The 19,147-nt window shown below is 35.9% G+C and overlaps 1 protein-coding gene across 3 annotated transcripts in view; it reads left to right on the top strand.

Moving 5' to 3' along the window:
* The first annotated feature begins 13,926 nt into the window (after nucleotides 1–13,926).
* Nucleotides 13,927–19,147, top strand: part of LOC129569512 (protein artichoke-like) — a 144,237-nt gene continuing 139,016 nt past the window's right edge. For 2 of the 3 annotated variants that reach the window (XM_055448366.1, XM_055448365.1), the window contains exons 1-2: nucleotides 13,927–14,254; nucleotides 17,162–18,318. The gene's annotated coding sequence lies outside the window, so the exon portion shown is untranslated. The remainder of the gene's footprint in view (nucleotides 14,255–17,161; nucleotides 18,319–19,147) is intronic. The other variant, XM_055448363.1, reaches the window with a different exon arrangement.

Raw genomic sequence — 19,147 nt, 5'->3', positions numbered from 1 at the left:
ATGACAGCTCGTTTTTGTTTACGTTTTGGTTTTGCTGCAATTTGGCCTTCCTGTTTTTTTTTCGAATGGATATTTTAGTGGATTTAGATAATTTATCGTCTATTTCAAATCCATTGAATGAATTTCTGTGAAAAAATGAGTTTGTCGGTGTTTTTTCTATGATTGAAAAACCGGTCAAAGAGGCAATACAATTTGTGTGAATTTTCGACTATTTGGCCACTTATTCCAATGAAAATTACGTGAAAATAAATGTTTGCATTGAAAATTCATCTCTGGCAGTGAGATTGAATCGAAAAAAGTGGAAAATATCAGATTAGTTCTAGCCAATAGTGATATAACCTCAAAATTCGACGAACATTTGTTTTGCTTGTGGGTAGTGGCATCTTGGACTGATTCCGAACAAAAATATATGGAATCGATTCCAAATTCTCTGCTCTATCAAACTAAAACTACCATTTTCTGTTTATTTAATACCAAAAACACCCTAGTGTACAGGATATGAGTGATTGTACTTCAATCAGTATTTATTTATTTATTTATTTATTGTTCATCTTTTTCGGCTGACGAATCTGCGGACATTACCCATAAAAAATCCACATCGAAAATGTGCTCAAAATGTTCTCTATATTAGTATGGCTTACATCAACTTCACATCAAATTTGTGCTCATTTTTGGTGTGAGTCAGACTTTCACACCGAAAATTCCATACAAAACGAGCAAATTTTTGATGTGACTGACAATACAATGATAGGCAAGTTGTCAATATAAATGACCGTTGCAACGGCAAAACCGAAACATCATTTATTGTCAGTCACATCAAAAATTTGCTCATTTTGTATGGAGTTTTTGCTGTGAGAATTTGACTCACACCAAAAATTAGCACAAATTTGATGTGAAGTTGGTGTGAGGCTCACACTGTGAGCTATACTAATATGGAGAACATTTAGAGCACATTTTTTATGTGGATTTTTTATGGGTAGTGTTCGCGTGCAAAGATTCGTCAACATGCTGCCCGAAGGCAATTACATTTGTCTTAATACATTAGTTTATTTTCAATGTTTTAATTGACTAAAGAGATAATAATCTTAGTAGAGATTAATCGATAGAAATCAGCCCAAATTCGTCCGATTCAATAACAATTGGGATTTTCTTCGAGTTTAAGTAACAGTTTATCTTCTTTTCAAAGCCCCCACGATGGGGAGAGTGCTACTTTGAATGCCAGACGGGTTAATATTTAACATCAAACCGTCTTGGAATGAGAGCACTCAGACACAGTGGAGAACGCAGACTATGAAAAAATCAAATTAAAAAATTAAAAGAGGCCCAGTTTTTTTATTGCAATTGAAACTGTATAAAAGGAATGACACATTTTTCTGAGTAATAATTCGCTATTGTTGGATTCGTCGAGTGGTTGATTTGGATACTACACTACTTTGATTATCACAATGAAGGTTTTCATTGAGTTAAAGAAATTGTTCAGTTTCTTGGGAATAAAACCGGATAAAAAATCGAATTTCAGTGCAACAAATTGGATGATTGTGTTTCTCTGTGCGATTTGTTTCCTAACGATGAGTTTATACATTGTGTTTGAATCTGAATCCTTGATAAGTTCGGGAAATACGTTTTATGGTACAGCATCTGCAGCGCTAAACGGAATCACATTCTCATCTAACGTACTGAAAAGATCGAAAATATTTGAGCTGTTCAAAAGATTCGAGGAAATTATTATGAAACGTAAGCTCTTATTTAGCTCTTGTTTTCCAAAGATAGAAGTGATTTTTGTCACCAATGAATTGATATTTTGCAGGTCCTAATAATCGGTTTGAAATGTACAAGAGAACGACAGAGAAAATAGAAAGATGGTCAAGGATCGTTTATTTTGCCATGTTAATTTCTCTTCCAGCTATTCTTGTACCGAATTTGTGCGTCAGCTATGCACTTTATTTCACTACCGATCTCGGTAACGATGCGTTCAAGCCAGCCTTCGCAATGTTGTAAGTGTTTTGTTCAAAAAATTAAATGCTTTCTATGTAAATTCCAAAATATGTTTCCTTCTTGCAAGAATGCCATTTAACAGCAACACACCCATTGGATATGCGATCACCTGGTCCATTCAATTTGTTACTTGGACGTTTCTCTTGATCAACTGTTCCGCAATTCTGTCATTTTTTTTTGGAGTTTGTTGGCTATTGACTACGTTTGTTGATGATATTGACGCAGATTTGAATGATATAAAAAAAATGAAGGAGAATAATCCAAAACTGAAAACAAAACTGTTTGATTTCATTCAGTTTCACTCTGACGTAAAACAGTTCAGTAAAAATTACATAAATACTTTTAAAAAATCCTTTATAAAAGAAGTACACTTGTCATTTCCCATTAGGTTTGCCTATGATTTTTCTGATATTTATGAAGTCATTATTACCGGCTATTATTTATGGAGCATTTCAACGATTTGCTGCTCCCTTATCATGGTTCACGTTGGAACAGTTGAGTAAAACGCATACTCGTTTTATCGTTCTTGTTGTTGGACATTTTCTATTCCCCTCTATTTGAATTGAATATAGTCTATCGATACTGGTCACCCGCTTGAACTGACTATTGCGTCATTTGGAATGTTTTGGGCTTTCACGCAGATTTTTGTCTTCGATGACTTTGGCCAAAATGTAACGAATCGATTCGGCAACATCGACGATTTGATTTACTCTTGTGATTGGTACATATTTCCCAATGAAATACAAAGAATATTTCCAGCCATTATGATGTCGACCCAGCAACCGGTTATCGTTAAAGGACTTGCAAACATTTTGTGTACACGGGATGCATTCAAAAAAGTAAGTTTTTATACAGGAATTTGATGAGCATTCTTTGAAAATTCGAATATAATTTCAGGTTCTGAATGGCGCATTTTCATACTTCATGACGATTAGAAAAATGTATCATTAGCTTACAAACCTAGGGGGATTTCTCAAAAAAAAAGTTTGAACAAATGTGCAAAAATTTCTATTATTTCTTCTTTTTTATTGAAATTGTATGAAAATGTGCTGAAATGACGATTTTGCTTGAATAAAAGTGTTCTGGAAATGGGTTTTGGAGGATCCTCAGGATGGACCAGATCCGGTTTGACATTGCCCTGGCCCATCCTGAAGATCCACTTCCAGAACCGGGAGCAGTTCTGAACGATCCTTGAGATCCACCAAAACCCACTTCCAGAACAATTTCATTGAAGCATAATTCAAAAGTTCAGTGTAAATGTACATTTATTTACACGAATTGACAAAAATTGATCGAATCGGACCGAATTGAAGAAATTTTTAAAAATTCATAAGAATTCATTCATTTTTTTCGTGAGAGATCCCCCTAGTTGCAAACTAAAAGAATAAATCTGTTCAAATATGCATACATTTATCAACCTATGCTTTTGGCCGGCGCAAGATAGCGGTGGCGCCTAAATAAGATGTATTAGCAATTTGCTGCATTTTTAAGAACTATCAATACTTTTTGTTGTTGTCACGAATTTCGCAACAACAAGAAGTATTGATAGTTCCTAAAGTGGCCGCAGATTCTATTTAGGCGCCACCGCTATTCACTGTCACGTCAAATACATTCGTTCTTATGGCAGAGAAGTACACGTTGACATTTATTCAATTTAGTATCTATACAAATTATTTGAATATATGTGGAGCAAGATGTGGAGTTCAGATCAATCAAACTACTTTGTTTAATTCGAATTTTAGTGCGTGATAATGTATACGTAAAACAAAATCCATAATATTTTCTAGGAAAAAATCATTATCATTGCCGGCAGCAACTATGAAAACGTTTAATAAAAATAATCGAATCAATGGTTTGACTTCAATACGACTAATTGACAAATTCATATCGCTCGCTTGAATGATATCAGTTTTTCAAAAAGTGTCATTTATTGGTGGATTCTCAGTCGCCTTCTAATGGAATTCGTTGGAAATAACCAGAATTCCCAGAAAAAAGAACCATTTCAATCATTATATTATGCTCAAAGTTTAAATTCATTCTGGCGAATTCAATTACGTGAAAGAACAAATAAAAATATACCGGAAGTGGTGTACAGGATATGAAATATTTGATTATAATGATCAAAAATGATATAAAAGGATTGACTAGGTTCATCAATATAAATCAGTCAAAAATCGTCGTTCAACTACACACTTTGGTATCGAAATAAATTCAAATTCACTTTTGGTTGGTCATTTTTTGAATATAATTGTAAAAAGCAGTTCGGGCAGTTTAAACACCTTTTTATATTCTGATTTGTCAGCAGCACTGATTTAGTACCAATGGCGATTTTCATCGAGTTAAAGAAACATTTTGCATTCTTAGGAATCAAACCAGATGGCCAATCACATTTTAATATAAAAAATTTAATAATCGCTTTCCTCTTTATATTTTGTTTAATTGGAACGGGTGCATTTGCATTATTCGAACATTCAAAGTCATTGATGGATTTTGGAAATTCCATTTACGGAGCATTCGGCGCGGGACTCAGTATCTTTACCTTTTCATTCATTTTACTAAAAAGGACAGACATATTTGATTTAATCGTCAGATTGGAAGATACTATCAAAAAACGTTAGTTTTTTCACATCTCTTCTTGTTTTTTATATAATCTATTACAATAAGTGTTGCAGGATCACATCATCGAGCAAAAAATTACGAGAGAGTCATTGAAAAAATTGAGATTTGCACGAAAATTGTTTATGTGGCTCTTGTGCACTCAACTATTGTGATTGCAGTTATGCCGAGAATTTTTGCTACTTACTGGTATTATTACACAACCAGCCTCGGAAGTAAAGCATTTAAACTAACATTTACAATGTTGTAAGTTATGCTTTTTTTCAAAAATCTTTCTTTTTTTTGTTATTATAAATGAAAATCACCCTCGTGATGTTTGCTATTAGGATGCCGTTTGATTGGAAAACTCCAGTTGGATATGCAATAATTATGACGATTCAGCTTGTTACCTGGGTTTACATTTTGAGTTTGTGCGTTTGTATATTTTGTTTTTTGTTGGGAATATGTTGGCTACTGATTGCATTTGTGGAAGAAATTCGCGAAGATTTTCGTAGTCTGAATGAAACAAGCGACAATAGTACGAAGCTCGAAACGAAATTAAATGAAATTATTGAATTCCATTGCATAGCAAAACAGTTGAGTGGCAATTCAACAATGATTGTATTTATTCGGAGAAAAATAGAATTAATTTTTTTTTAAATTAGATTCGTTCATGATTTCTCGGACATTTATGAGTTTATTATCCCCCCCTATTACTTATGGAGTATTGCAACTATTTGTTGCACACTGTTCATAGTTCACATCGAAACAGTTGAGTAAAATGTGTACATATTTTTGGACTTTTTCTACTTTCTTCCATTTTATTTAGTCCAAAGATAACACAGATCCGATCGAACTAATTTTTGCATCGAATGTAATATTTTGGTCATTCGTGTATACGTACATCCAATGTGATTCCGGCGAAAATGTTAAAAACCACTTTAGTGAAGTGAATGAGATGATTTACTTCTGCGATTGGTATACATTTCCCAAGGAAATTCAGCGAGTCCTACCGATTATGATGATATCAGCCCAGAAGTCAGTAACTCTGACTGGATTCGCAAATCTTTCTTACACACGGGAAGCTTTCAAAAAAGTGCCTTTGTCGAATGAAATTCACTGAACATTTTTCTGAGTTTGACAAAATAGTTTGAAATGTCTCAATTCATTTTCAGGTTACAAACGGAGGATTCACATACTTCATGGCGATCCGTAAAATATATCATTAATTATTAATTTACTTAATGATTTCAATAAAAATATCTTATGCAGTTAGAATTGGATTGGGTAAAGGTATGAGTCTTAGAATTGTGTCCCATCATTGAAACCCGCATTATTTCAAAAGCTTCAAATTTACACTAAGAATAAGATCTCATCTGATAAGCTACGTTCACAAATAACATGTTCATCACTTTTCCATACGACCATGTCGTGTGAGAAAAGTATTGGGATCGCCTCAGATTTTTTAACCTCATAAAAATCCGTTTTTTATCGATTTTTTAACTCCAAAAAACGCGAAATCAAGCGTTGTTTTGATTTCGTAGGGTAGGTGCGTGGTACACTGTACGCTATACGCAAAAAATGCGATAATTTTATTTATTTCCTGTATTTGGGTCACTTTGAAATTAAGAATTTAACAAAAGCTCCCAGAAAAAACGGAGGAAATTTTTCTCGCCAATCGTCATCAATTCCATTTGGGAAAAACAAAAATGGTTATTTTTATCGAGTTCATTTTGCATTCTTAGGGATCAAAGCAGATGGTCATCACATTTGAATATGAGGAATTCATCGAATGATTTGACATGGCGTCTTCGAACTGAATATAAAAAAAAACTCAATAGATTTTGTTTGTTTTCGTAAACTTGTGTGTCGTTTGTCAAAAATGTCAATGAATTGATATGAAATAAATTCAATCGATTTCCGATTTGTCATTATTAATAAATGTGAAAAAGTGTACATGCATTGTTCTTCTTTGTATGGTATTTGGGTATGTCACCATATTTGTCGCAGGCTCCAAGTTTGAGTTGAGAAATCAGCATGAATTTGGCTTTTTCCACAAATCGTTCTCCGTTCAAAAGATTCTGTCTAGATCAATTTAATAGAAAAAGTCAAATTGACTGCAAAGAATTCAGCGACAGGGAAAAAAACAGCAAACAAACTGTATCTCATACTATATGCGATGTTTTTTTTATTGTGTACAAAAAATATCGTTTTGAAGCAAACGCGTTTATTTTTCATCTCGATATTTGTGGTTGGCATACTATGGATGGAATAAAAATGCGCAAAATATGAATATAAATTCACACCGCAAAGCAATCGACATAGAATGCATTGAATGCCAGGGGAAAAAGGGAAATATGCTCATACAAAGAATGCACACGTCGAGACTAGTAATAATAGACGCATCGGTAGACGATATAACAATAACACAATGAATGCGACAAACGGGGATGATGGCACCAAAAATCATATGCAGAACAGATATTTTTCCGTCTCGTTAGCGGCAAATAGAAATCTATTCAAACGAATGCAAGCGGAAAAATAATTGTTCGTTGTTCAGTTGACACTATTGCAACTAGCGTTGCACACACGCGCTCGCTACACTCATGACAAAGAGTGTTGGCGAACGAACGTGCAATGTTCGTGCAGTGCAACAACAAACAAGAGAGAGAAAAAACTCAATAATGAAAGAACATTTTCGAATCGAATCGGCACAATCGAACTACAAATCATAAGTTTCGAATCAGGAAACATGTTCTCAATGGAACGGAATCGGAGGAGACACCGTGAAACATAAATCAGGCTGGTGTTTTTGTTTCTCTTTCATTTTTTGCAAATTGGAAGTTCTGGCAAGAGATGCGAATCGAATCGAATGGAAACGACGAAAGAAGATGAAAGTGGAAAAAGCGAAAGAAAACCGGAAAAACGTATTATCGGACTGGCATTGCACGTCCTTTTTGAGAATTTGGCTAATTTCACGCTTTCAAATGTTTTGAATATGTTCACCGATTTCACATTTGGTTTTCAAATTCTGACACATTTCTGGGGAAATTTTCGTCGAACGCACTTTTTAATTTCGTTTCGTGGAAAGTGAATTTTTATGTTCAAAGTTCCGTCTTTCGGCTCAATGGTAATGATAAACAGCTAATGCGTCTGACGAGCAGAGAAGTCTTATCGCTGTTGTCGTTAGAACACCAAAGGGAATACAAGCTAGATATGATTGGAGAATGTGTGGGAATGTTCTATTTTTGGCTCGTATCCTCTCACACATCACAACGCACTCCATTTGCTCTTTGCTTTTTCTTCGACTTTTTTCGCCCCCTCTATCTCTCTCTCTCTCTCTGTATATATTTGCTTTCGCCTGTCGGCTGTGTCTTTTGTTATCGGTTGCCAACTCACATGTCGCTTTTCGCGTTACATTGTGATGATGCATATTCATATGAAGACAATTTTATCTATTTATATTCGCATTATGATTATCAATGCGATGGCACAACAAAGGCTTTAACGAATTCAATTCATTGCTTCATTTGGATTTTTAGCTCCATCATCGTTTGCTACGCTAAATCACACATTCTGCCATGGATTTCATCTTCATTTATGTATCAAAAACTGCGTCTGATTGCATGTGTTTTCCGTTTGCTTGAGCTATTGGTATTCATTATATGTTTGCATATATAGTGGGTTGTGTATGTTGTCATCTTCTTTTTTTTTCTTCAGTTCTGCTAAATCGTTCGCGACCTCGAAATCGCATAAGAATGTTGAAAGCGTAATGTAATTTGCATTTTGGTATTTTCCGAAAAAAAAGAAGAGAAGAAATGGAGTCTGCATCTTTTACATTCCATCATAAATGAGTCTGCTTTTGTGTGAAATAACGATATATAACTTAGCTCATGAATCGATGACGAGCAATCACCGAAAATCTTACAACTCGCACTTATTTATCATAAATTGTAAATATCGATCTGAACTGGGTTCAAGAAGAGAGAAGAAAAGAGGTCAGGATTGCCAACCCGTAAATCTTCTGCAAGTGTTTGTAAAATTTTCGTTCCTTTTTTTTCTAGTATCAGATTGTTAAAATATTTTTGTTTTCATATTTTGATCGATTCACTTATCGGATGATGATAAAGTAATGAATGTTCTTGAATAAACAACATTAAATGCAAAAAATAAACAGAACGAACGAGAAAAAAAAACTGTTCATACACAAGCGACGGAAATCGATGCAAACAGTGAAAAAGTTCTCATAAAATCGTCGACGAGACTGTGTATCACCCCGTATTGCGAGCACACACACAATCCGAAAGTGTGGGGAGGCGCAGTTTTCCAGCTTCATTCAATACGGTTAGTCAAACACACACTCTTTTTCTTACACACAAAAAAAGTTTATCTACGTGTTTTTTTCCCTTCATTCGTCTTTTCTGTTGCTGCTAAGAAGCTTGACTTAATATTAAATTCCCTTCGAAATGCGACGAACATTTTTGAGCCATAAAAGAGCATATATACATATATTTTTTTTGTAAATTTTATACACTTATCATACTAAACGAGTGCTTTTTCTCGTCGCACTTTTCATTTATGCGATTTCACTGGTGAAAATCGCATTCCATCTCGATGATGCCGAGCACATTGACTTTGGAAATAGATAAAGTTGATGTGTGTTTGGATGGCATTTGTCGCTGCTGCTACTGCTGCTGCTGCACGCATATCGTCCTATAAATTGGAAAATTCGGGGCTTGGTTTTGGTTTTTTTTTTCGTCTTCCTTTCGATCGTCATCGCGGTAACTGCTCTTCACTCGCACTTTGCTTTCCATTCTTGTTGTGTGTTCTGTCACATTTATGCGCTTTGCCGTTGATTACAAACGATTATCTAATCTGCGATGCGAAATATGTAATCGAACTGAACGCATACTTATTTTATACACTTCACACTAATCGACCAATATATTGGTGGCGAGATCGAACAGTGACAGCGGGTGAAACGAAGAACCAACGAGAATGTAGAAGCAATTCACTCAGCCAGTCAGTGTGTGTGCTAATATATCTAGCCGCACATCGCACAACCGTTGTCGCTTTTATTATGATTCGTATCGAGTTCGTTGGTTTCGCACAGAACGAGCGATACGGAGAGTGAGAGGAAATCACACGATAAAACCGAGCGACAATTTCAAGTACTTGAGAGTTACCTTTAAAGTTCTTAAAGTATCGTAAATTTTCCCATAAATATAATCAACCATAAAATGCTCGTCCTTTCTTCTTTTCACTTTGTGCCATTGCTGGTACTGCTATTGCTGCTGTACACATCGGAAAATGAGCACATCGATAACAATTTGCATGTTGAATGAAAGAATTTAACATAACGCAATTTATGCCATTTCACCGTTCGATTTTCAGTGCAGAGGGTGGATTTCTCTCTTCAAATGAACTGGAATTTGGTTGTCGTACCAAATCGGCCGATGAAAACACTTCGAAGTAAATGCGTACATCGATTTTCATCATCCAAACTAACGCAATCGGTGATAAAGGGTGGGAGGGGGACAAAAATTGACACACAAAGTATGGAAACAAGTGTGATCAACAAATATTTTCGGATTTCAACAAGTTTAATCGGTGCCATAAATTTGAATTGCATTGAAAAGATGTTTTCTCTGTTTTGAATAGCTTCAATCATGTCAAAATAATCAAATGCTCCATTTTCTCCCGCCTTCAAATCTTAAAGTGTAGCGCACACACTCACAATTACCATTGCTCGCAATGAATAGCAACCAGAGAGAGGAAAAAAGTAATGAATTCGATTTTGTGATATTCCCTGAACGCTTATAACATTAATTTTGCTCTAGATTACATTCAATACATGTGAATATATCGAACACAATGTGATGATACATTTCGGTTGAATATATCGAAACCAGCAGCCGCAGCAGCAACAACAACAATATTTTTTGGACGAATATCGAAACGCAAATACTCATTCCAATTAGATTTGCCTCTGTATTGCTTACTCTCTTACTCTCTGTCTTACTGCTTCTTCGGTCCAGTGGAAACAGAAAAGCAATCGAAATTAAAGCGCTTTGATTGAGTCGGTTTGTTCTTCGTTTACATTTCAGTCGCGATGGATTTGAGCTGTTCTTTAGTCAACGAAGCAAAAAGAACACAGAAAACGAGATATAACTGTCAATGCGCAGACACATGTATACAAACATCAACAGAGAGACAAGTAAAAGCTAGAAAAAACGTAGAAAATTAAATCGGAAATCAATAATATTGATTCAGCATAGAGTAGTGAAGCGGGCGGGTTCAAGAAGTTGCACCATATTCAAGTATATACTATGTATCTGTTTCGGAATTGAGTGTGTCTTCTTCATTAATTTAATCATGAAAGGCAATATTTATTTAGCACGGGTTTCGTCGTCGTTGCCACTCGTTCTATCAAAGTTTCATTTTGGAAGTTTTTTCCTAAAACAGAAACCCAACGAATGATGAACGCATATATAAGCAAATCAAATGAGATGTGATGCTTGACGATGAGTACGTATATGTGTTTGTGTTTGTGTGTGTGTGTGGTGAAACGATGTGTGTTCTCATTTGGTGTCGTTTGAGAAATAAAATGGCAAACAATCATTGATCTTAAGAGTGTTTCATACAAATAAATTGACAACAACTTCATCAAATTGCAATGCTTTTTCAGCAATCCGTTTCATGTGAACCGATCCGATGAAGCGTTTCCTCTTCAAACGCATCTCTTTTCGCCCAAGACGTGTTTACGCAGCTCAATTCAATTAAACGATTCGTTTTGTTTATGTTTTATTCATGGGCTTTTCCATCGCTTCAATTTCAAAATGCTTTATTTCGGCGTAAATCATGTGTTTTCTGTTTTTTTTGCATTCCCCTGGTTCGATGTCTCTTTCATCGAAGTGCTGCCCACCTCTCTCTCTCTCTCTCCATCGTCGCATTGAAGGATTCGATGGAAAATCTCAAGTGACGTTGCTTATCAAAACTGAATCAACATTTATCTCCGTCATTTTTTTTCTATTTGAAACCGTCCTATATATGGGATAAAGTTGTAGTTGATGATAGGCGATAAAAAACCGGTTCACCAGTTTGCATATCATTCAACTCAATTCGTATGCGCGTTCACGAACATCACGCGCAAAAGTGGCTAAATGTTCGTGTGACTATGCCATTTCATTGCTCTTGCTGCCAGCGAACAAGGGAAAAAGTAGGGAGGTAGAGTATAAATGTATGGGACTCGTTTTCACGGGCTTTGACAAAAATTCACAGTTGACAGTGTGTGATTAGGTTGTCTATCATTATTTTAAATTATGGTGTATGTGTTAGACAATCTAACACGGCTCATCCTCGGTGAGTGAGTGAGTGAGTGAACGCGCGCGCGCACACACTTGTGCGAATTTGTAGACTCGCAAATCGCTTTCAATTGCTGCATTAAACACGAGCACGAGAGATAGGAAGATAAATCGGAATCATCCGCTTGTACTTTTCGCTCATTTTTCGTGTGTCATTTAAAGGGGCGTTTCAGTTTCTCTTTCAATTGTGACAGCTCATTTCACTCGATGTTTTTGTTTCTTCGTGCGTTTCATTCTGTCGCTCTCGGGACACTTGCAATGTGACAATTTTCCCTTTTTTCTGACATTCTTCACCATTGTTTTCATTCTTTTCGATTGTGCGATGATTGGATTCTCGAGATTGCACAATGGAAAATTTTCTCGAATTTTTTGATTCTATTTTCGGGTATACCAATTGAAGTACCTACCCCAATTATGTATCAATTTATCATTGATTTCGCAGCCTACGATTGCAATCCAATGACGCAAATTATGCAATCGAAATTATAATCGCTGCTATAACAACATGACCATTTTGAAGCCAAAATTAAAAACAAATCTCTTCAAGGGTCATAACGCTTACGTATTCCGTATAACAGACAGTAAACAGCTTGAAACGTGGATTGAATTTTTTTCCAATCAGTAATTTCTGTTGTCTATTTATAATCATGTAGACGTCTCTGTAGCATTGACTCAAGTGTTTCATTGAAAAAAGTGGAACTTTTTGCTTCGCTTCTGATGAAATTCGAATTTCGAAACAGAAATAATGTTTTAAAGGATTAGTAAATTTTTCGGAAAATTCAGACGAATATCGTCTGGAATAGTATTGATTCAATATTATCATAGATGTTATTGAAATTCATTCAACTTCGATTTTTTTGCTTATCTTTTTCTGTGAAAATGAAGCAATAATAAAAAAGTTCCATTCAATTCGCATTGATATCATTTTCCATTGTTTTGACTGTATTTTTCAAATGGCATGAAATGGAACCGTTATACACTGATAATATGGCCCATTGTCTGTACGACCGAAAAAAAAAATATTATGACTATTATATTATATTGACGAAATCAACTTGGGTTTTTGTTAGTGTTGGCGTAAGTAAATGAAATCCCATCACATTTCATATTGTGTGTGTGTTGTTGGAAAACTAATGGTGAATCATCTAGACGGTTTCAAGTGTCATTGTTAGTGGGGAAGTTTGATGACCGCAACTTATAACAATAAATGAAACAAAAATTAATACACGTCATTATTATCGCAATTTTTCTTCTTTTATTTTTTCCTCTAGCTGTGTTGTCGCAGGCTAGTAAATAAAGTTTCCAATGCGTTTTGTCTCCAGTTGAATCATTAAATTCCAGTGGCACACAGCCTGTGTGATAGAAATCATCATCGAGCATCGTTATGACTCTGGTTTGCTCATGATGATGATGGTTTTCTGGAATGAAACTTTCGTGCGCATGTTCACATCATGGGTTTTCCAGCGTCAAAAAAGTATCAACAAACTTCCCCTTAACATTCCAAGTGGTACAGAATCCAACCCGACGATAACTACTGTGCAAGCTGTAAACGCAAACACTCTTCAACACCCGAACTCACGAACAGAGAGTAAACAAACGCAACGTCAGCAGAAAAACAATGTTGATGGGTAAAATCGTTTCGAATGCGTACAAAATCGAAAATGCATTGCACAATTTGATGTGCATTGTGGGAGAAATTGTGCGTCGTTGGACGACGACGGTAACGGAGGCACAGCACACTGTCTATGCTCTTGGTTTTCCACGATAGACAGAGAGTGAAAACGTGTGTATAATTGTGCCGGTAGCAGCGTACGCTGCCCCGATTTTCCATAGCTTGCCGTACGAATCCAATCGATGGAGTAACTAGAGAATCACAGATAGGGAGAGAGCGAGTCGCATCAACATACGCAATCTGTTGTATGTCGTTACAACACATTGGGTGTCAGCACACGGCTCGACCAGAATTAGAATGATCAAAACCATTTCGAATCAGTTTGCAACGGGCGAACGCACGATTAGGACGTATTTCTGTTTCGTGAGAAAAACCGAAATTGTTTCGATCGAAGCAAAGTGTTTGCAGTGAAGTAGGAAAAAAAAGGACAAAACGAAAAATTCGACGAATTGTTTTTACAGTGATTGAAATATTTGTCGGTGCAAATCGAATGAAATTGAACTTGAACTGCTTTATTTTGGTGGTTTCGTTTCGAATAATGAAAAGAAAATAACGACACTTTTACGTGGGACCTAATTTCACTAATGTGAATTGTTGATGCTGCAAAAGATTTCGGAATTAATTAACGGTTAGTTGTTGTGAGTTTTTTTTTCTTCTTTCTCACATATTTTTAGCCACTGGTTCCAAGATCAGGATGTGTATGTGTGTTATAATTTATGATTTGTGTTCATTTACCATTAGTGTTTGTGGGCGCGTGCAATAGACTTGCAAAAATAAATCATGCCAATGTGTTAATGAATTGAACGAATTCTGAAATAATTGCCCATAGGCCTGTTATGTTCAAACTCTGGCCAACACAAACTGGCCAAATGAGAGATGAAGATGGAAAAAAACGTGCAAAATTATAAGAAAACTTCAAGTATTTGCAGACATTCACCATGTCAAATAAATATACAATACGATAGGTCGACATCGGGGAGAGTGAACAAGCGAACGAACCAAAGAAAAAATCTCAACAATAGTATACGAGTCAAAAAGTTTTTGCCGATATGTATTTGCGATGTTCGATGGTATTTTTTTCCAAGAATTCCACAGCGTGTGTGTGTATCAGTTTGCTCGCATTCGCAATTTTATTTATTTACGAGTGTACGAATTTGGTTTCGTTGTGCGTCTGTAAAGTTAACCAAAAATACCTATTCTTTTGCCATTTGGTTTGATGAATTGTTGTCGCAACACCGTGTCTTATTTCTCCTGGTTCAAGAGAGTAGAATAAATCATTTCTTCGACCGAAGAATATGCGTGTATGTGCTTTGGCATCTCGCATGAGAATGCTTTTGTACAAATTTTTTCTCGTTTCAATGGAATTAATTTTCTTTGTATGAATATTCCTCGAGGATTACCGACAAATATTACCGAAAACATTTCGAAATGAAAACGACCTGCAGCACCAATTTTGCTCAACACCACCAATTAATTAAGTAAATTTGACCCGAAAATTGTTTGCATGTTTAAAAAAAAGTCCATACCATTCGATATTGCCGATTCCGAAAATCTCTCGTCCAAAAGTTTTCATTAACTCGCAAATTAATATTGAATGTAAAAACAGAGAGCAACAAAAAATCAATTCGATCCATCTCACTTGACGATTCACTAAATGAACATATAGAGATAGAGATAGGGAAGGATACAGAGATCCAGCGAGCAAACGAGCGCGTTGTTCAGATGAAAAAGAGCAAAACTTCGTGCGGGTAAAGTCTGTTACAAAAAGTTAATCAATAACATACAACACAATAACGGGGCGAAAGAGAGAAAAAGAAATATTTTTCTGTGGGAATTATAACTGGTGCTCAACACGAAAAGCACTGTATATTATATTTTTTTCGGTGTGTCTCTGCTTTTTGTTTTTGTTTAAATCGATGAAAGTTCAGAGTATATCGTTGATAGTAACTAGGGCGATTGAGATATCATCAATCGAAATATTCAATAAATACATGGGATACGAGAATAAGAGGGAGAATGAGCGGGAGAGAGAAAGAAAGAGGAAAAGGCGAATGCGCCACTCTTTATATTATTATTAATCATAAATAACATTCATGGGAATCAAAAAATTTTGTCGAATATTTATGCGAATATCGCTGAGCTTATCACATTTAATGAAAGAGATGGATGCATAAAGCCGACTTGATATAAATTGCGGTGCGTGTGTCCCTGTGTGCCATTCGACAGACGTAGCAACAGAAAAAAAATTCCAGCAAAAACTGAATTCGAATGCCAGCACACACACACAGAGAGAGAGAGAGAGACATACGCACAAAAACGAACTGTTTGATCAATGTTGCGACCACTTATTGAACCCAATAAAAAAAAGTACAGTATTTAAATCCAAATTGGTTTCCATTTTATTTATGGGCGCACGATATGAAAACAAAAAAAAATTTATATAAATAATCAGATGAAAAAAACAAAATTTGCTGCCATTTGGTAATAATAACGGAAGTACACATATTTGAATATATCGTAGCCATAATTCGTGCTACTATATCCTATATTCATATCTTTTGGTGAATCGATTTGCGGGGCGGGTGCGAACTTCATAACACACCGGAGCAATAATCACGTCAATACACGGTATGAAATATATATGAATGGGCAAGCGGAATAATGAAACGTAATTTTTTTTGTAAAATGGAGAGCCCCTGAAAAATTTTGCAGTAAAAGTGCCCCACAAAAATATTGTCTGAATTGGTTTTCATGTACCACTTTTACAGAAAAATTGTTTACGAGGCGATTCAAATTAAACCGAAAAATATTGTATGAAAGAGTGCCTCACGAAAAATGTTCAATTTGAATGGCCTCGTAAAATTTTTGTCATCAAAAGTGGTACATGAAAACAAATTCAGACAATATTTTTGTAGGGCACTTTTATTGCAAAATTTTTTCAGGGGCTCTCCATTTTACAAAAAAAAAAATCACGTTTCATTATTCCGCTTGCCCATTCATATGTACACACATTTCGATTGGATCAGAAACACCGGAATTATATTCCCATTGAACGGAATGCTTGCTTATAAAATTCGGGTTGTGGATTGAAAGGCTCTGGCATGTGCGTGTCTGTTCACGCATTTATCATTGACATTATTAATTCAATGAAATCGAAAGCAAGTGGCAATAAAAATATTATGCACATCAGCGAATTCAATGGCAGAATAAATACCATTTCAACCCAATGTTCCTGGTTTTTTGTGCGGGGACTATGGGAAAAACCCTTTTCGACGAGCCGAATCATAATTTTCAATTTAAATTATTTAATTCGGAATGGGTGATATTGATATAGCAGAGAGATATAGAGTGGGAGCAACTGTGAAAATGCCCATATTTCATCCACTTAAGTAACCAACACACTCTCACACTTCATCCTCACTTGAAACCTAAGCTGATCTTGACACACAATTTATATTAATCCCATTTATTTCTCTTTTTTGCTAATTTCTTTCCATCATCACATTGCTGCACCGCACTGAATAACTACCCGTAGTTTTGTTTTATGCTGGCATGTTAAAGCAAAAGCAGAAAAAACCAGTGGAAAAGAGAATTGAAGGAACAGCAGCAGCATCATCATCAGAGGTACTAAGCATCAACCAAGTGAATTTTATATATGGAAAATCCGTGTAGGAAAATAAAAAAAACGAATCCAGAGCGTGAATCAAATGGAATTCTGAATGTTGATGCGCTTAGAGCACATCGGACCACAAGTGAGAGGCCAAGTGTAAGAGTGGAAAACGAAGAAAGGGTTGTGTCTCTTGAAACCAAAGTGAAAAATAATTATGCATAACTGAATTAAGTCTTGTCTCTGCGGATTGCTCCACTGATATATGCATCCCATTCGTTTCGGTGTGAATAATGACGATACGGTTGCATGTATATTAATCTAATGCAATATACATGATAAAATAGGTATATCGAAAACAGTGCAAACAAACTCACTCAAATTGAACAAGAGACGAAAGAGAAAAAAGGAAAAAAAACCAAAAACAGAAGAAAAAAACCGGTATATCTTGAAAACCATAGCTTCACCGAACTTGAATTAAAATACAAGTGTGCTGAAAAGTAAAGAAAACAGAAATAAAAACGTGGAGAATTTGATCTTGAGTAACCGCTCTCTGATGAAATTGAATGTACCAAAAGCGTCGTGGATTTAAATATTATCATTAGTATTGTTATTAAAATAATTTCGGTGCTTGAGTTCTCTCTGTCGGTGCAAAAGTTGAAGAGAAAACGTGGTGAACGACACGAGTTGAGTCGTGTGTTTTTCTCTTTTCACCATCACTGGCGTGAGGTTCTCGACGACGATAAATTTTGCGAGTTGGCAAATGCCAGTGAATCAGTGTCTCTGTGCCTGTGTACATTTGTGTGAAATATAGAGAAAAAGACGCCCGAGCTAAAGACATTTCCCTGAACATTGTGTTTTCATAACGAGAACAGACCGACACACATTCATATAGCTCCACATACAATTCGAATGCGAACAGCAATTTAAAATTTGAAATGCAAATGTCTGCTGTATAAACGGATCTGGCATCGTGCAAACATACAGCATACACCAAGTGAGCGAGAGAGAGAGAGAGAGAGTGTGGGATAGAAAGAGACACCGAGTAAGAGATTATTATTTGTCATATGAAATAGCTTTAGTCGGTAAGTTTTGAGCCGGAGAGAACATTCATAACAATAAAATTGCACGGTGGATGGGAATTAATTCGAATGGCGTCGGTTGATGTGGTTTATCCATTCTTTTTTCCTATTTCCTTCATATTCCCAACATTATTATTATTCCCTCCTCTATCTTTGCCATTTCGAATCCTCACTTTGAAGCCATACAGCCCACATACACACAGGCATTTTTCACGGGCCGCGGAAATTCAATTACACAATTTTGCAAAAAGGTAGGCAAATGAGCAGCAGCAGCGGCAGCTCCAACTGCGGCAACCGAAGGAAAATGAAAGTGATCTATGCAAACTCTTCCAACGTATCTTTCGATGGGAAACAATTAAGTCATAAGTCGATGTAACTTGTTTGTAGTTTAATCTCTTGTGATGATTTTCAGTTATGTGCAATTTCAAATAACAATTAACTGATGAAACTAATTTCGATGAAGATGTTGCGTGTGTGTGTGTGTGTGTGTGTGTGCATGTGGATTTGCTATATCGCTCATTATTTATATAGTTATCCCGTTGGCTTCCGATCGGATAAAATATTAATATTTGATTCGAAATCCTCGGCTAAGTGCTCTATATTTAGATCAACTTAAATACATACGGAAACTTTGTAATGCTTTTGGAACGCACAAGCACATCTTCGGATGCCAAAAGAAAAATTTAATTGAAACGAAGAATGGAGCTTGTATGTGCTGCGTGGGGAGGGTAACAGCCACAGGTGACGATTATCATCGTTCTCATCGCTACCTCAGTTGTCTTTTGCCATCGATATCGCCATCTCTGTCCGCTGCCGCCATCTTCGTCGTCGT

This window comes from Sitodiplosis mosellana, unplaced genomic scaffold, assembly GCF_009176505.1.
Source record: "Sitodiplosis mosellana isolate CC-2019 unplaced genomic scaffold, AAFC_SMos_1.0 Smas_scaffold_38, whole genome shotgun sequence".
NCBI lineage: Eukaryota > Metazoa > Arthropoda > Insecta > Diptera > Cecidomyiidae > Sitodiplosis > Sitodiplosis mosellana.
Note: the sequence above shows the minus strand (reverse complement) of the source record. Positions and strands in the feature narration are given on the sequence as shown.